This window comes from Balaenoptera borealis (genome assembly GCF_965194805.1).
Source record: "Balaenoptera borealis genome assembly, chromosome: 5".
NCBI lineage: Eukaryota > Metazoa > Chordata > Mammalia > Artiodactyla > Balaenopteridae > Balaenoptera > Balaenoptera borealis.
Window position 1 is genome coordinate 132,681,133 of NC_138862.1, and position 15,243 is coordinate 132,696,375.

General features: G+C 40.2%; 1 long non-coding RNA gene across 1 annotated transcript in view; it reads right to left on the reverse strand.

The window, feature by feature from the left end:
- Positions 1–10,642: 10,642 nt before the first annotated feature.
- The window catches only part of LOC309629120, a 37,913-nt gene continuing 33,312 nt past the window's right edge, over positions 10,643–15,243 (reverse strand). Inside the window, exon 4 of the long non-coding RNA XR_014244853.1 lies at positions 10,643–11,337. This is a non-coding gene — a long non-coding RNA (uncharacterized lncRNA). The remainder of the gene's footprint in view (positions 11,338–15,243) is intronic.

Below are 15,243 nucleotides of genomic sequence, written 5' to 3' on the forward strand. Positions count from 1 at the left end.
GTTAATATGGTTTATCACATTGACTTGAGTATATTGAAGAATCCTTGCATTCCTGAGACAAACCCCAGTTGATCAGGGTGTATGATCCTTTTAATGTGCTGTTGGATTCTGTTTGCTAGTATTTTGTTGAGGATTTTTGCATCTATGTTCATCAGTGTTACTGGTCTGTAGTTTTCTTTTCCTGTGACATTTTTGTTTGGCTTTGGTTTCAGGGTAATGGTGGCCTCGTAGAATGAGTTTGGGAGTGTTCCTCCCTCTGCTATATTTCGGAAGAGTTTGAGAAGGATAGGATTTAGCTCTTCTCTAAACGTTTGATAGAATTCGCCTGTGAAGCCATCTGGTCCTGGGCTTTTGTTTGTTGGAAGACTTTTAATCACAATTTCAGTTTCAGTTCTTGTGATTGGTCTGTTTATATTTTTTATTTCTTCCTGTTTCAGTCTCAGAAGGGTGTGCTTTTCTAAAAATTTGTCCATTTCTTCCAGGTTGTCCATTTTACTGGCATATAGTTGCTTGTAGTAATCTCTGAAGGTCCTCTGTATTTCTGCAGTGTCAGTTGTTACTTCTCCTTTTTCATTTCTAATTCTGTTGATTTCAGTCTTCTCTTTTTTTCTTGATGAGTCTGACTAATGGTTTATCAATATTGTTTATCTTCTCAAAGAACCAGCTTTTAGTTTTATTGATCTTTGCTATCATTTCCTTCATTTCTTTTTCATTTATTTCTGATCTGATCTTTATGATTATTTTCCTTCTGCTAACTTTGGGTTATTTTTGTTCTTCTTTCTCTAATTGCTTTAGGTGTAAGGTTACGTTGTTCATTTGAGATTTTTCTTGTTTCTTAAAGTAGGATTGTATTGCTATAAATTTTCCTCTTAGAACTGCTTTTGCTGCATCCCATAGGTTTTAGGTTGTCGTGTTTTCATTGTCATTTGTTTCTAGGTATATTTTGACTTCCTCTTTGATTTCTTCAGTGATCTCTTGGATATTAAGTATTGTATTGTTTAGCCTCCATCTGTTTGTATTTTTTACAGTTTTTTCCTGTAATTGATATCTAGTCTCATAGCATTGTGGTTGGAAAAGAAACTTGATACAATTTTAATTTTCTTAAGTTTACCAAGGCTTGATTTGTGACGTAAGATATGAGCTATCCTGGAGAATGTTCCAGGAGCACTTGTGAAGAAAGGGTATTCTGTTTTTTTTGGATGGAATGTCCTATAAATATCAATTAAGTCCATCTTGGCTAATATGTCATTTAAAGCTCGTGTTTCCTTACTTATTTTCATTTTGTATGATCTGTCCATGGGTGAAAGTGGGGTATTAAAGTCCCCTACTATAATTGTGTTACTGTCAATTTCCCCTTTTATGGCTGTTAGCATTTGCCTTATGTATTAAGTTGCTCTTATGTTGGGTGCATAAATATTTACAATTGGTATATCATCTTCTTGGATTGATCCTTTGATCATTATATAGTGTTCTTCTTTGTCTCTTGTAATAGTCTTTATTTTAAAGTCTATTTTGTCTCATATGAGAATTGCTACTCCAGCTTTCTTTTGATTTCCATTTTCATGGAATATCTTTTTCCATCCCCTCACTTTCAGTCTGTATGTGTCCCTAGGTGTGAAATGAGTCTCTTGTAGACAGCATATATATGGGTCTTGTTTTTATATCCATTTAGCCAGTCTATGTCTTTTGCTTGGAGCATTTAATCCATTTACATTTAAGGTAATTATCGATATGTATGTTCCTATTACCATTATCTTAATTGTTTTGGGTTTGTTATTGTAGGCCTTTTCCTTGTCTTGTGTTTCCTGTGTAGAGAAGTTCCTTTAGCATTTGTTGTAAAGCTGGTTTGGTGGCGCTGAATTCTCTTAGCTTTTGCTTGTCTGTAAAGGTTTTAATTTCTCCTTCAAACCTGAATGAGATCCTTGCTGGGTAGAGTGATCTTGGTTGTAGGTTTTTCCCTTTCATCACTTTAAATATGTCCTGCCACTCCCTTCTGTCTTGCTGAGTTTCTGCTGGAAGATCAGCTGTTAACCTTATGGGGATTCCCTTGTATGTTATTTGTTGCTTTTTCCTTGCTGCTTTTAATACTTTTTATTTGTATTTAATTTTTGATAGTTTGATTAATATGTGTTTTGGCATGTTTCTCCTTGGATTTATCCTGTATGGGACTCTCTAAGCTTCCTGGACTTGATTGACTATTTTCTTTCCCATATCAGGGAAGTTTTCAACTATAATATCTTCAAATATTTTCTCAGTCAATTTTGTTTTTCTCTTCTTCTTCTGGGACCCTTATAATTCAAATGTTGTTGCATTTAATGTTGCCCCAGAGGTCTCTGAGACTGTCCTCAATTCTTTTCATTCTTTTTTCTTTATTCTGCTCTGCGGTAGTTATTTCCACTATTTTATCTTCCAGGTGAGTTATCCGTTCTTTTGCCTCAGGTATTCTGCTTTTGATTCCTTCTAGAGAATTTTAAATTTCATTTATTGTGTAATTTATCATTGGTTGTTTGCTCTTTAGTTCTTCTAGGTCCTTGTTAAATGTTTCTTGTATTTTCTCCATTCTATTTCCAAGATTTTGGGTCATCTTTACTATCATTACTGTGAATTCTTTTTCAGGTAGACTGCCTATTTCCTCTTAATTTGTGTGGTGTGGTGGGTTTTTACCTTGCTCCTTCATCTGCTGTGTGTTTCTGTCTTCTCATTTTGTTTAACTTACTGTGTTTGTGGTCTCCTTTTCACAGGCTGCAGGTTCATAGTTTCCGTTGTTTTTGGTGTCTGCCCCCAGTGGGTAAGTTTGGTTCAGTGGGTTGTGTAGGCTTCCTGGTGGAGGGGACCAGTGCCTGTGTTCTGGTGGATGAGGCTGGATCTTGTCTTTCTGGTGGGCAGGACCGAGTCCGGTGGTGTGTTTTGGGGTGTCTGTGAACTTATTATGATTTTAGGCAGCCTATCTGATAATGGGTGGGTTTGTGTACCTGTCTTGCTAGTTGTTTGGCATAGGGTGTCCAACACTGGAGCTTGCTGGTCATTGAGTGGAGCTTGGTCTCAGCGTTGAGACAGAGATCTCTGGGAGAGCTTTTGCCATTTGATATTACATGTGTCTGGGAGGTCTCTAGTGGACCAATGTCCTGAACTTGGCTGTCCCACCTCAGAGGCTCAGGCGTGACACTTGGCCGGGGCACCAAGACCCTGTCAGTGACATGGCTCAGAAAGAAAGGGAGAGAAAAAGGAAAGGAAAGGAAAGAAAGAAAGAAAGAAAGAAAGAAAAAGTTATTAAAATATAAAATAAAAAAATTATTATTAAAAGTAAAATAATTAAAAAGTACTGGACTGAATGTCAATATTATGACATAGTATGAGTGTGTTTCATGTTTGGTAATTGCAATCATTGTTGCTTTTGCTGTGGTCATCCATTTACAATGGTTGGTGTCAGTTTATTTAGCTCTTGTAAAAATAAAATACAGTGTGTGTTTGTGAAAAAAAAAAAGCATATAACTTGTTCTCCTTCCTGTGTTACATGCAAAGTCTAAAATAGAATAGTGTCCGGCTTATACAAATATCCACTTTTAAAGCATTATATGTTAGCCCATTATAAATGGGATAAATGTTCTAACAGCTAATATTTTATATGTATTGCCTTCTGAGAGAAATATATTTTGTATGTTGGAAATAATACATTAGTCCAAAATTTATGTTTTAATCAAACTAAATTATGTATGTGACATATATGTGCTATATATACTATGCCCAGTGTAAATAAAATTTTGAACATTAAAAAAAAAATTTAAAAGTAATTTACAAAAGAAAGTAAGGAAGAAGAGAGCAACCAAACCAAAAAAAACAATCTACCAATGATAACAAGTGCTAAAAACTATACTAAAAAACAAACAAACAAACAAAAAACAGACAGAACCCTAGGACAAACGGTAAAAGCAAAGCTATACAGACAAACTCACACAAAGAAGCATACACATACACATTCACAAAAAGAGAAAAAGGAGAAATATATATACATTAAAAAAAAGTAAGAGAGCAACCAAATCAATAAACTAATCTACCAATGATAATAAGCTCTAAATATTAAACTAAATAAACATAAAACCAGAAACAAAATAGATGCAGAAAGCAAACCCCAAGTCTACAGTTGTTCCCAAAGTCCACCGCCTCAATTTTGGGATGATTTGTTGTCCATTCAGGTATTCCACAGATGTAGGGTACATCAAGTTAACTGTGGAGATTTAATCCACTGCTCCTGAGGCTGCTGGGAGAAATTTCCCTTTCTCTTCTTTGTTCGCACAGCTTCTGGGGTTCAGCTTTGGATTTGGCCCTGCCTCTGCATGTAGGTCGCCTGAGGGCATCTGTTCCCTGCCCAGACAGGATGGAGTTAAATGAGCGGCTGATTAGGGGGTTCTGGCTCACTCAGGCTGGGGGAAGGGAAGGGTACGGAATGTGGAGTGAGCCTGCAGTGGCAGAGGCCAGCGTGACGTTGCAACAGCCTGAGGTGCACCGTGTGTTCTCCCAGGGAAGTTGTCCCTGGATCACGGGACCCTGGCAGTGGTGGGCTGCATAGGTTCCCAGGAGGGGAGGTGTGGATAGTGACTTGTGCTTGCACACAGGCTTCTTGGTGGCTGCTGCAGCAGCAACCTTAGCATCTCAATCCCGTCTCTGGGTTCCGTGCTGATAGCCACGGCCCTTGCCCACCTCTGGAGCTTGTTTAGGCAGCACTCTGAATCCCCTCTCCTCGCACACACCAAAACAATGGTCTCTTGCCTCTTCGGCAGCTCCAGACTTTTTCCTGGACTCCCTCCTGGCTAGCTGTGGCGCACTAGCCCTCTTCAGGCTGTGTTCATGCAGCCAACCCGTCCTCTCCCTGGGATCTGACCTCCAAAGCCCGAGCCTCAGCTCCCAGCCCCCACCCGTCCTGGCAGGTGAGCAGACAAGCCACTCAGGCTGGTGAGTGCTGGTCGGCACCGATCCTCTGTGCGGGAATCTCTCTGCTTTGCCCTCTGCTCCCCTGTTGCTGCGCTCTCCTCCATGGTCCAAAGCTTCCCCCACCACCACCCCCCATCTCTGCCAGTGAAGGGGCTTCCTAGTGTGTGGAAACTTTTCCTCCTTCACAGCTCCCCCCCAGAGGTGCAGGCCCCATCCCTATTCTTTTGTCTCTGTTTTTTTCTTTTTTCTTTTGCCCTACACAGGTACGTGGGGGAGTTTCTTGCCTTTTGGGAAGTCTGAGGTCTTCTGTCAGCCTTCAGTAGGTATTCCGTAGGAGTTGTTCCACATGTAGATGTATTTTTGATGTATTTGTGGGGAGGAAGGTGAACTCCACGTCTTACTCCTCTGCCACCTTGAAGGTCCCCAGAGGCTCTTTAAATAAAAGATGATGCTGTTGAAAAGTGGGCATCCATGAAGTGGAGTGGAAAGTAGCACATGTAGATCTTTATCATACCACTTTCCTCTTGAGTCTGTCCTTTGAATCACAGACAACTTCTCAGCCAATCCACATTAACTCTGATCTTCATGAATGGGATGCAATACTTGATAGCCAAGTTCTTTTGGGGAGGAGGCAACATTACCAGCAAAAAGTTCTGCCCCTGTGAAGTGTGACCTGACCCAACTGGAAGAATGCTGCTACCAATAAAACATGCCCAGTCAACGTAACCTGGAGTCCACTTATTGAAGACTCACTACCACAAACTTATAAGGGAATATTACCTTCATTTTACTGATGTGGAGCTGAGGCTCAGAGAGGTTAAGTAACTTGCCCAAGTTCACAAAACAAGTGAGAGGAAAAGCCAAGATTTAAATACAAAATTGCTCGAGGCCCAATCTCAACTTCACTGTCCCCCAACGCCTATATTCACCATGGTTTATAAGGCTGGAGCTTGGACTCTGCAAACCAACGTGGCAGTTTTTCCAGCTGCTCACTTTGAGGCAACGCCAATTGGGGGCACTAGAGGGAGACTGAAAAGTTGGTGGAGGGAGAAAGGATGTGCTTTCTCCTGTTTGCTTCCTGTTACTCTAAGTGTCACCCCAGAAATTCCTCCTCACCCCAACATTAGCAGATTCTTCCTGTGGCAATAGCTGAATCTAGTTTGTAGTTTCTTTGACATGTAAAACTAGCCTCAGGAACACCTGTGCCAGCCAGCCTGGGCCACCTCCTCAGAGGTCTGGGTCCCAGCCCCCAGGACCATCCTCTGAGTTTCCAAGTTTTAATAATTCTAACCTCTTCCACCTGTTTCCCCCAAACCTGGGGGGAGGGTGGCTGCATCCTGCAATTACTGTCTCTGATACCTCAGTGTTTTCTTTTTTACTTTTTCAATTATGTAGCTAACAATTCTTTAAATTTCACTCCCCACTCATGTCCTCCATTTGCCTCCATAAGGCAAAGTGAGTGGGACTGTCCCTTCCCCTTACTCAGATCCTACCAGACTAGCTTTCATTTTATTTGGAGTGTGGGGTCCTAGGAAGGAAACTGAAGTTTATTTAGTAGTGTCTGCTGGAACTTTTTGGTCACTGAGTATTCTTAATTTGATATATATTACCTTTCATCAACTCTATTGAAATATAATTTATGGAAAATAAACTGTATTCTTTCAAAGGATACAATCTGACGCATTTTGACATATATATACACATGGGAAACCATTGACACAATCAAAATTCACCCCCAGCCAAGGTTTCCTCATGCCCTTTTTCAGTCCCTCCCTCTACCCGGGACCCCAGACAACCAACCACTGATCTGCTTTCTGTAGCTATAAGTTAGCTTGCATTTTCTAGGATTTTATATAAATGGAATCATACTAGTATGCAGGCTTTTGTGTCTGGCTTCTTTCACTCAACGTAATGATTTTGAGATTCATTCATGTTGCTGCGTTTATCATTCAGTTCCTTTTATTGCTAAGTAATAATCTATTGCACAGATGTACCATAGTTTGTTTATCTATTCAAGTGTTGATTCACATGTGGGTAATTTCCAGTTTGGGGTTACTATGACTAAAGCCGCTATGGATATTTATGTATAAATCTCTGTATGGTAAATACCTAGGCACAAAGATATGTTATTTTTAAATTGAGGTGTAACATACATAAAGTGCACAAATCATAAATATGCAGACTGACAATTTCTTATATTCATATGCACCAGTGTAACACCACCCAGATTGATTTAGCATATTTTCAACATACAGAATGTCCCTCTGTGTCCTTCCCAGTCATCAGACTCCTGCAGAGGTCATCACTATTCTGACTTCTGTCTCCATTGATTGCTTTTTCTTGTTTCGGGACATCATATAAATGGAATTATAGAATATGTATGCACCCTTTGTGTCTGGCTTCTCTTGCTCAGCATGTCTGTGAGATTTAGTCATGATGTTAAGCATAATTGGAGTTTATTCTTTTCTTTGAAGTGCTGTGTTACATTGTATGAATATACACTTATTTATTCCCTTGTTGATGGATATAGGGTTGTTCCCAGTTTTATTTCACTTATGAATATAGCTACTATGAACATCCTTGTACACACCCTTGGTGAACACATAATCTCATTTTTCTTGGCCCAGGAATGGAATTGTTGGATAATGGGGTAGGTTTATGTTTAGCTTTCCAAAGTGTTTTTATCAGTTTACACACCTACCACCAATGTATGACAATTTCAATTACTCCATACCCTCATCAATACTTGGCATTGAAATCTTTTTAATTTTAGTCATTCTAGTAGATGTGTCATGCAATCTCATTGTGACTCTAATTTATATTTCCCTGATGAAAAATTATGTTGGGAACTTTTTCATTTACATATCGGTCATTTGGATATACTCTTTTGCGAAGTGTCTATTCAAGGCTTTTGTCCATTGTAATTGGGCTATTTATCTTTTTATTATTGATTTATAGGAGTTCTTTACATATTCTGAATATAAAGCCTTTGTTAGATTCATGTACAATAAATGCATATATCCTAGTCTGTGGCTTACATTTTCATTCTCTTCAGTGTATTTTGATGAACAGAACTTATTTTAAAAGTTTAATGTATCAACTTTTATGAAAAGTGTTATTTGTGTCCTCTTTACAAAATCTTTGCCTATCCTAAGGTCACTTACCATCCATTTAAGATCATTTAGCTACATAAAATTTCAGGGTTTCAAGGGCCAGGGCTCACATACTGTGTGATAAATCTTGGGTCCTACACCCTAGTAGACAGCCCTGACATCATACATGAGGGGTGAGTGGGAGCAAGAAGAGCAGTTTGGGGCAAGAAGATGGAAACAGATCTCAGGAGAGATGGAAAGGTTATGAAGGGAGATGCGGAGATGTGGAAAGACAAGATGGAGAGAAGCAGAGAGAGGAAAAGAGAAAGAGGGTGATGAGGGAAGGTATGTCTTCCCAGCCTGAGCAAAGTGTGCCTCTGTCTCAGGAATCCCAGCACTCTGGCAAAGCAGGGACCCACCAAGTGGGCAGGACTAGAGTCAGGGAAACAGAAACAAGATCAGAAGTTCCTTCCCCAGACCTCCCAACCCTCCCTTCTCTCTCTGTGCTCAGGCTAATAAGCACTTACCCTTGAAAAACACTTTTTAAAACATCGGCTGATTTTGTTATAAGAAATCTTCATTTCCCAAGGATGTGCTGAGATATCATTACATTAAGGTGTATCTGAAGCCACATCTAGGTTTCAACCAATATCCAGAAATTAACCCTGACAAAATGTGTAGTAATTATAAATGTGGACTTTGAAGTCATATAAACCTAGGTGCCTTTACTTACCCACTCCTGTCCTTGGGCAATTTCATAAACTTCCGTGAGTCTCAGTTTCCTCATCTATTAAATAAGCATTTATTTATTTATTCATTAGCAAATATTTATTGAGTACCTATTATGTGCTAGAGACTATTACTGTCCCATAAAAATTATTTACTCCCATGAAGCTTGCCTTCTAAGGGGAAGCAGACAATATACACGATGAAACAGTATAATGTATCGTACGTTATACAGCGATAAGTAGGGAACAACTGGAAGAATGGAGTTGCTGTTACCTAGGATGGGGAAGGCTGCAGGAGGTGCCAGATGAGGGGAAATATCAGGGCCTCACCTTTGGGTACATTATGTTTTAGATGCCTAAGGAGATGTCAAGAGAGTTGGATATACAAGTTCAGGGAAGAAGTGCAGATTTAGAGATAGAGGTTTGGAAGTCACTAATGAATAAGTAGTATTCAGAGCCATAAAACTGGAGGAGATCATCCAAGGAGTGATTGTAAAGAAAGAATATGAAAATGTTGCTCCACTCACAGGGTTGGTGGTGGTGGTAATGTGTGTGTGTGTGTGTGTATGAGGTTTAGTTGGATTAATACTAAGAGCTTTATTTATTGTGTGCTTAATATGTACCAGATGCTGTGCCAAGAGTTTTATATCCCTTAACTCATTTAATTTTCTAGGAAGTAAGTGATATTATTGTCTCCATTTTAACGATGATGTTACTGAGAAAGTTTATATTTGCCCAAAGTCATGGAATTATTAAGTGATAAAATAGGGATTTGAACCCAGAACGCATGTCCTTAATCCATATACTTCATCTCACATAATCTAATATAAAAAGCTAATACCCACTGGTCATTCTAATATGTTATAATCACTTAATTAAACACCCCCTCCACTATATATCAGTTTGTGCCTTGGACGATAACTTGTCTGACTATGGTTTGAGATCCTCAGTTTCAAATGGGCATATTAATAATAATAATGACTCTTCTGCCCAACTAATAGAGCCACTGTGAGGGCCAAATGAGGTAATGTCTAAAGAATTGTATCTCCATACTTGTTACAGAACATCATCGCTATCACTGCAAAATAAGCCTGAGTTTTGTAAATATGATAAGAACGGATCAAATTAGTTCTGTTCATAAAATATACACTCCAGGTGCACAGAAGCATTACACTTTAGACAAATGCTATTCTTTGCATGATGTGTTTGATCTTGACTCGGGACTTCAGCAACTGGCAGCTCATAAACTGGAACATACACTGAAATATGTGCAGAAATAAAAACAGAATATTTCCACAAGGGCAAGAATTTTTTTAAATCAATGTTTTGAATTGTTTTTTTCAGTTACACTATTGGAATGTCTCAACATTAAATTATCTTTTTAAGTTTCTGGACTAATGTAAAAGCATTTTAGTTGGGTAAGAATTATTTGCTTCCCTATTTCTTGATTTTAATGTTAGGAAATATTTCCATACATAATACACATTCCCATAGCTAGAAGGAATTTGACCTAGGACCTCAAATGCCCGCTTCATGCTTTTTAAGAAGCTAAAAAACAGGTAGACAAAGTGTGGAATTTGAAGTCAGAAGACGAGTGTTAAGTTCTTTTTTTTTAAATTTATTTATGTTTTGGCTACTTTGGGTCTTCGTTGCTGCGCATGGGCTTTCTCTAGCTGTGGTGAGTGGGGGCTACTCTTCGTTGCAGTGCGTGGACTTCTCATTGCAGTGGCTTCTCTTATTGTGGAGCATGGGCTCTAGGTGCGTGGGCTCAGTAGTTGCGGCTCACAGGCTCTAGAGAGCAGGCTCAGTAGTTGTGGTGCACGGGCTTAGTTCCTCCGCAGCATGTGGGATGTTCCCGGACCAGGGACCGAACCCATGTCCCCTGCATTGGCAGGCAGATTCTTAGCCACTGCCCCACCAGGGAAGTCCCGAGCATTAAGTTCTAATATGTTAGCTAAACCTTTACACGACAAGTTTAAAATATTTTTTTCTTCTCTTCACAGTGCCTGCTCACAGATATGGCAGGATGTTAAGACTTGAGCAGGAGATCTCCTTGATCTTGGGTTATTTCACTGACCACCAATAAGCAGAGTTTTGTTAGGAACTTTTCACTCAAAACAATATAAGATGGAAAATACAGAACTACAATTGACTAAACATCCATGTCCCCCCAGTTATATGCTTATCGCTGTACCCCATACACTAAGGAGATAAAAAGAATAAAAGTTGTGGTCCTTGCTCTCTAACAGCCACAATATGTGATCAAAACCACACATAGATGAAAAATAATTTTAAAGATTTATAAGCCATATTTGAACAAAAATAAACAATATGAGAATGACCATGATTCTCAGTGTATGGAGGAAACTCAAAATGAGGAAAAAGTATTATAAAATCATCAGGAAAGAGTTCATGGAGGTTGATTGGAGATAGCTATATCCATCTGCACCATTTTATTTCCTACCAGACAATTTATTAGTTTCTGCAACCACAGGCCTTGGGTGATTTTGATTGACATTTCATTGCTCTGTGACTTGGTTTCTTCATTTATCAAACAGAAAATCAAGCTCCTCGATTCTGATATAAATCTGAGGGTGACAGTTGGAGAACACTGAGAAATACCTCATTTTATTATTGCAGATATATTTGAGATAAAATGCAGATAAATTAAATTATATGTCATAGACACTTATAACTATGATAATTAAGAGATAGCCCAGTGAGTCAACTTACCTCTGCAGCCTAAACTTAAGATAGGTAAAAATAAAGATCTTATGACAAGGTAGATACACAAAGAATTGTGAATGAAGCTTACAAGTTTTTAAACATTTCAATCAGCATTTTTAATGTACCAGGAGTGGGATGTTGAGAAATAAAGCAGTAAAGTGCTTCTAGCAAGGAAATGAGGGCTTTTTTTTTTTGAGAATTAAGTTTTTTTAAAAAATCGGGTCAAAATTAATTTATTGATGCCAGAAGCATCTGAACCATTTATTTTTCCTGTGTTAATTGGACAGCAGAGATTTCCCTGGTGAATTCCTTAGTGAAAGGTGTAGAAGAAATTCTTCTGGGGAGAGGAGAAGATGGCGAAGAGTAAGACGTGGAGATCACCTTCCTCCCCACAGATAAATCAGAAATACATCTACACATGGAACTGCTCCTATAGAACACCCACTGAACGCTGACAGAAGACGTCAGACATCCCAAAAGGCAAGAAACTTCCCACGTACATGGGTAGGGCAAAAGAAAAAAGAAATAACAGAGACAAAAGAACAGGGATGGGACCTGCACCAGTGGGAGGGAGCTGTGAAGGAGGAAAGGTTTCCACACATTAGGAAGCCCCTTCGCGGGCGGAGACTGCGGGTGGCGGAGGGGGTAGCTTCGGAGCCACAGAGGAGAGCGCAGCCACAGGGGTGCGGAGGGCAAAGCGGAGAGATTCCCGCACAGAGGATCGGTGCTGAGCAGCACTCACCAGCGCGAGAGGCTTGTCTGCTCAGCCGCCGGGGCGGGCGGAGCCTGGGAGCTGAGGCTCGGGTTTCGGTCTGATCGCAGGGAGAGGACTGGGGTTGGCAGCGTAAACACAGCCTGAAGGGGTTGGTGCACCACAGCTAGCCGGGACGGAGTCCGGGAAAAGGTCTGGAGCTGCCGAATAGGCAAGAGACTTTTTCTTGCCTCTTTGTTTCCTGGTGCGCGAGGAGAGGGGATTCAGAGCACTGCCTAAACGAGCCCCCGAGACGGGCGCGAGGCGCAGCTATCAGTGCGGACCCCAAAGACAGGCAAGAGACGCTAAGGCTGCTGCTGCCACCACCAAAACGCCTGTGTGTGAGCACAGGTCACTATCCACACCCTCCCTCCTGGGAGGCTGTGCAGCCCGTCACTGCCAGGGTCCCGTGATCCAGGGACAACTTCCCCGGGAGAATGCACAGCACGCCTCAGGCTGCTGCAAATTCACACTGGCCTCTCCTGCTGCAGGCTCGCCCCGCATCCATACCCTTCCCTCCCCCCCGGCCTGAGTGAGCCAGAGCCCCCGAGTCAGCTGCTCCTTTAACCCTGTCCTGTCTGAGTGAAGAACAAACGCCCTCAGGCGATCTACACACAGAGGAGGGTCGAAATCCAAAGCTGAAACCCGGGAGTTGTGCAAACAAAGAAGAGAAAGGGAAATTTCTCCCAGCAACCTCAGAAGGAGCGGATTAAAGCTCCACACACAACTTGATGTACCTACATCTCTGGAATAACTGAATAGACAACGATTCATCCCAGATTGAGGAGGTGGACTTAGGGAGCAAGATATATTATTTTTTCCCTTTTTCCTCTTTTTGTGAGTGTGTATGTGTATGCTTCTGGGTGAGATTTTGTCTGTATAGCTTTGCTTTCACCATTTGTCCTACGGTTCTGTTCGTCCGTTTTTTTGTGTTTTTTCTGTTTTTACTTAAAAATTTTTTTTCTTAATAATTACTTTTTATTTTTTATTTTAATAACGTTATTTTATTTTATCATACTTTATTTTATCCTCTTTCTTTCTATTTTTTGTCCCTTTTATTCTGAGCCATGTGGATGAAAGGCTCTCGGTGCTAGAGACAGGCATCAGGGCTGTGCCTCTGAGGTGGGAGAGGCAACTTCAGGACACTGGTCCACAAGAGACCTCCCAGCTCCACGTAATACCAAACGGGGAAAATCTCCCAGAGATCTCCATCTCAACATCAAGACCCAGCTTCACTCAACGACCAGCAAGCTACAGTGCTGGACACCCTACGCCAAACAACTAGCAAGACAGGAGCACAGCCCCATCCATTAGCAGAGAGGCTGCCTAAAATCATTATAAGGCCACAGACACCCCAAAACACACCACCAGATGTGGACCTGCCCAACAGAAAAACAAGGTCCAGCCTCATCCACCAGAACACAGGCACTAGTCCCCTCCACCAGGAAGCCTACACAACCCACTGAACCAACCTTAGCCACTGGGGACAGACACCAAAAACAACAGGAAATTTGAACCTGCAGCCTGCGAAAAGGAGACCCCAAACACAGTAAGATAAGCAAAATGAGAAGACAGAAAAACACACAGCAGATGAAGGAGCAAGGTAAAAACACAGCAGACCTAACAAATAAAGAGGAAATAGGCAGTCTACCTGAAAAAGAATTCAGAATAATGATAGTAAAGATGATCCAAAATCTTGGAAATAGAATAGACAAAATGCAAGAAACATTTAACAAGGACCTAGAAGAACTAAAGAGGAACCAAGCAATAATGAAAAACACAATAAATGAAATTAAAAATAATCTAGAAGGGATCAATAGTGGAATAACTGAGGCACAAGAATGGATAAGTGACCTGGAAGATAAAATAGTGGAAATAACTACTGCAGAGCAGAATAAAGGAAACAAAATGAAAAGAACTGAGGACAGTCTCATAGACCTCTGGAACAACATTAAATGCACCAACATTCGAATTATAAGGGTCCCAGAAGAAGAAGAAAAAAAGAAAGGGACTGAGAAAATATTTGAAGATATTATAGTTGAAAACTTCCCTAATATGGGAAAGGAAATAGTTAATCAAGTCCTGAGCACAGAGAGTCCCATACAGGATAAATCCAAGGAAAAACACGCCAAGACACATATTAATCAAACTATCAAAAATTAAATACAAAGAAAACATATTAAAAGCAGCAAGGGAAAAACAACAAATAACACAGAAAGGAATCCCCATAAGGTTAACAGATGATCTTTCAGCAGAAACTCTGGAAGCCAGAAGGGAGTGGCAGGACATATTTAAACTGATGAAGGAGAAAAACCTACAACCAAGATTACTCTACCCAGCAAGGATCTCATTCAGATTTGATGGAGAAATTAAAACTTTTACAGACAAGCAAAAGCTGAGAGAGTTCAACGCCACCAAACCAGCTTTACAACAAATGCTAAAGGAACTTCTCTAGGCAACAAACACAAGAGAAGGAAAACACCTACAATAAAAAACCCAAAACATTTAAGAAAATGGGAATAGGAACATACATATCGATAATTACCTTAAATGTAAATGGATTAAATGCTCCCACCAAAAGACACAGACTGGCTGAATGGATATAAAACAAGACCCGTATATATGCTGTCTACAAGAGACCCACTTCAGACCTAGGGGCACTTACAAACTGAAAGTGAGGGGATGGAAGAAGATATTCCATGCAAATGGAAATCAAAAGAAAGCTGGAGTAGCAATTCTCATATCAGACAAAATAGAGTTAAGAATAAAGACTATTACAAGAGACAAAGAAGGACACTACATAATGATCAAGGGATCGATCCAAGAAGAAGATATAACAATTGTAAATATTTATGCACCCAACATAGGAGCACCTCAATACATAAGGCAAATACTAACAGCCATAAAAGGGGAAATCGACAGCAACACAATCATAGTAGGAGACTTTAACACCCCACTTTCACCAATGGACAGATCATCCAAAATGAAAATAAATAAGGAAACACAAGCTTTAAAT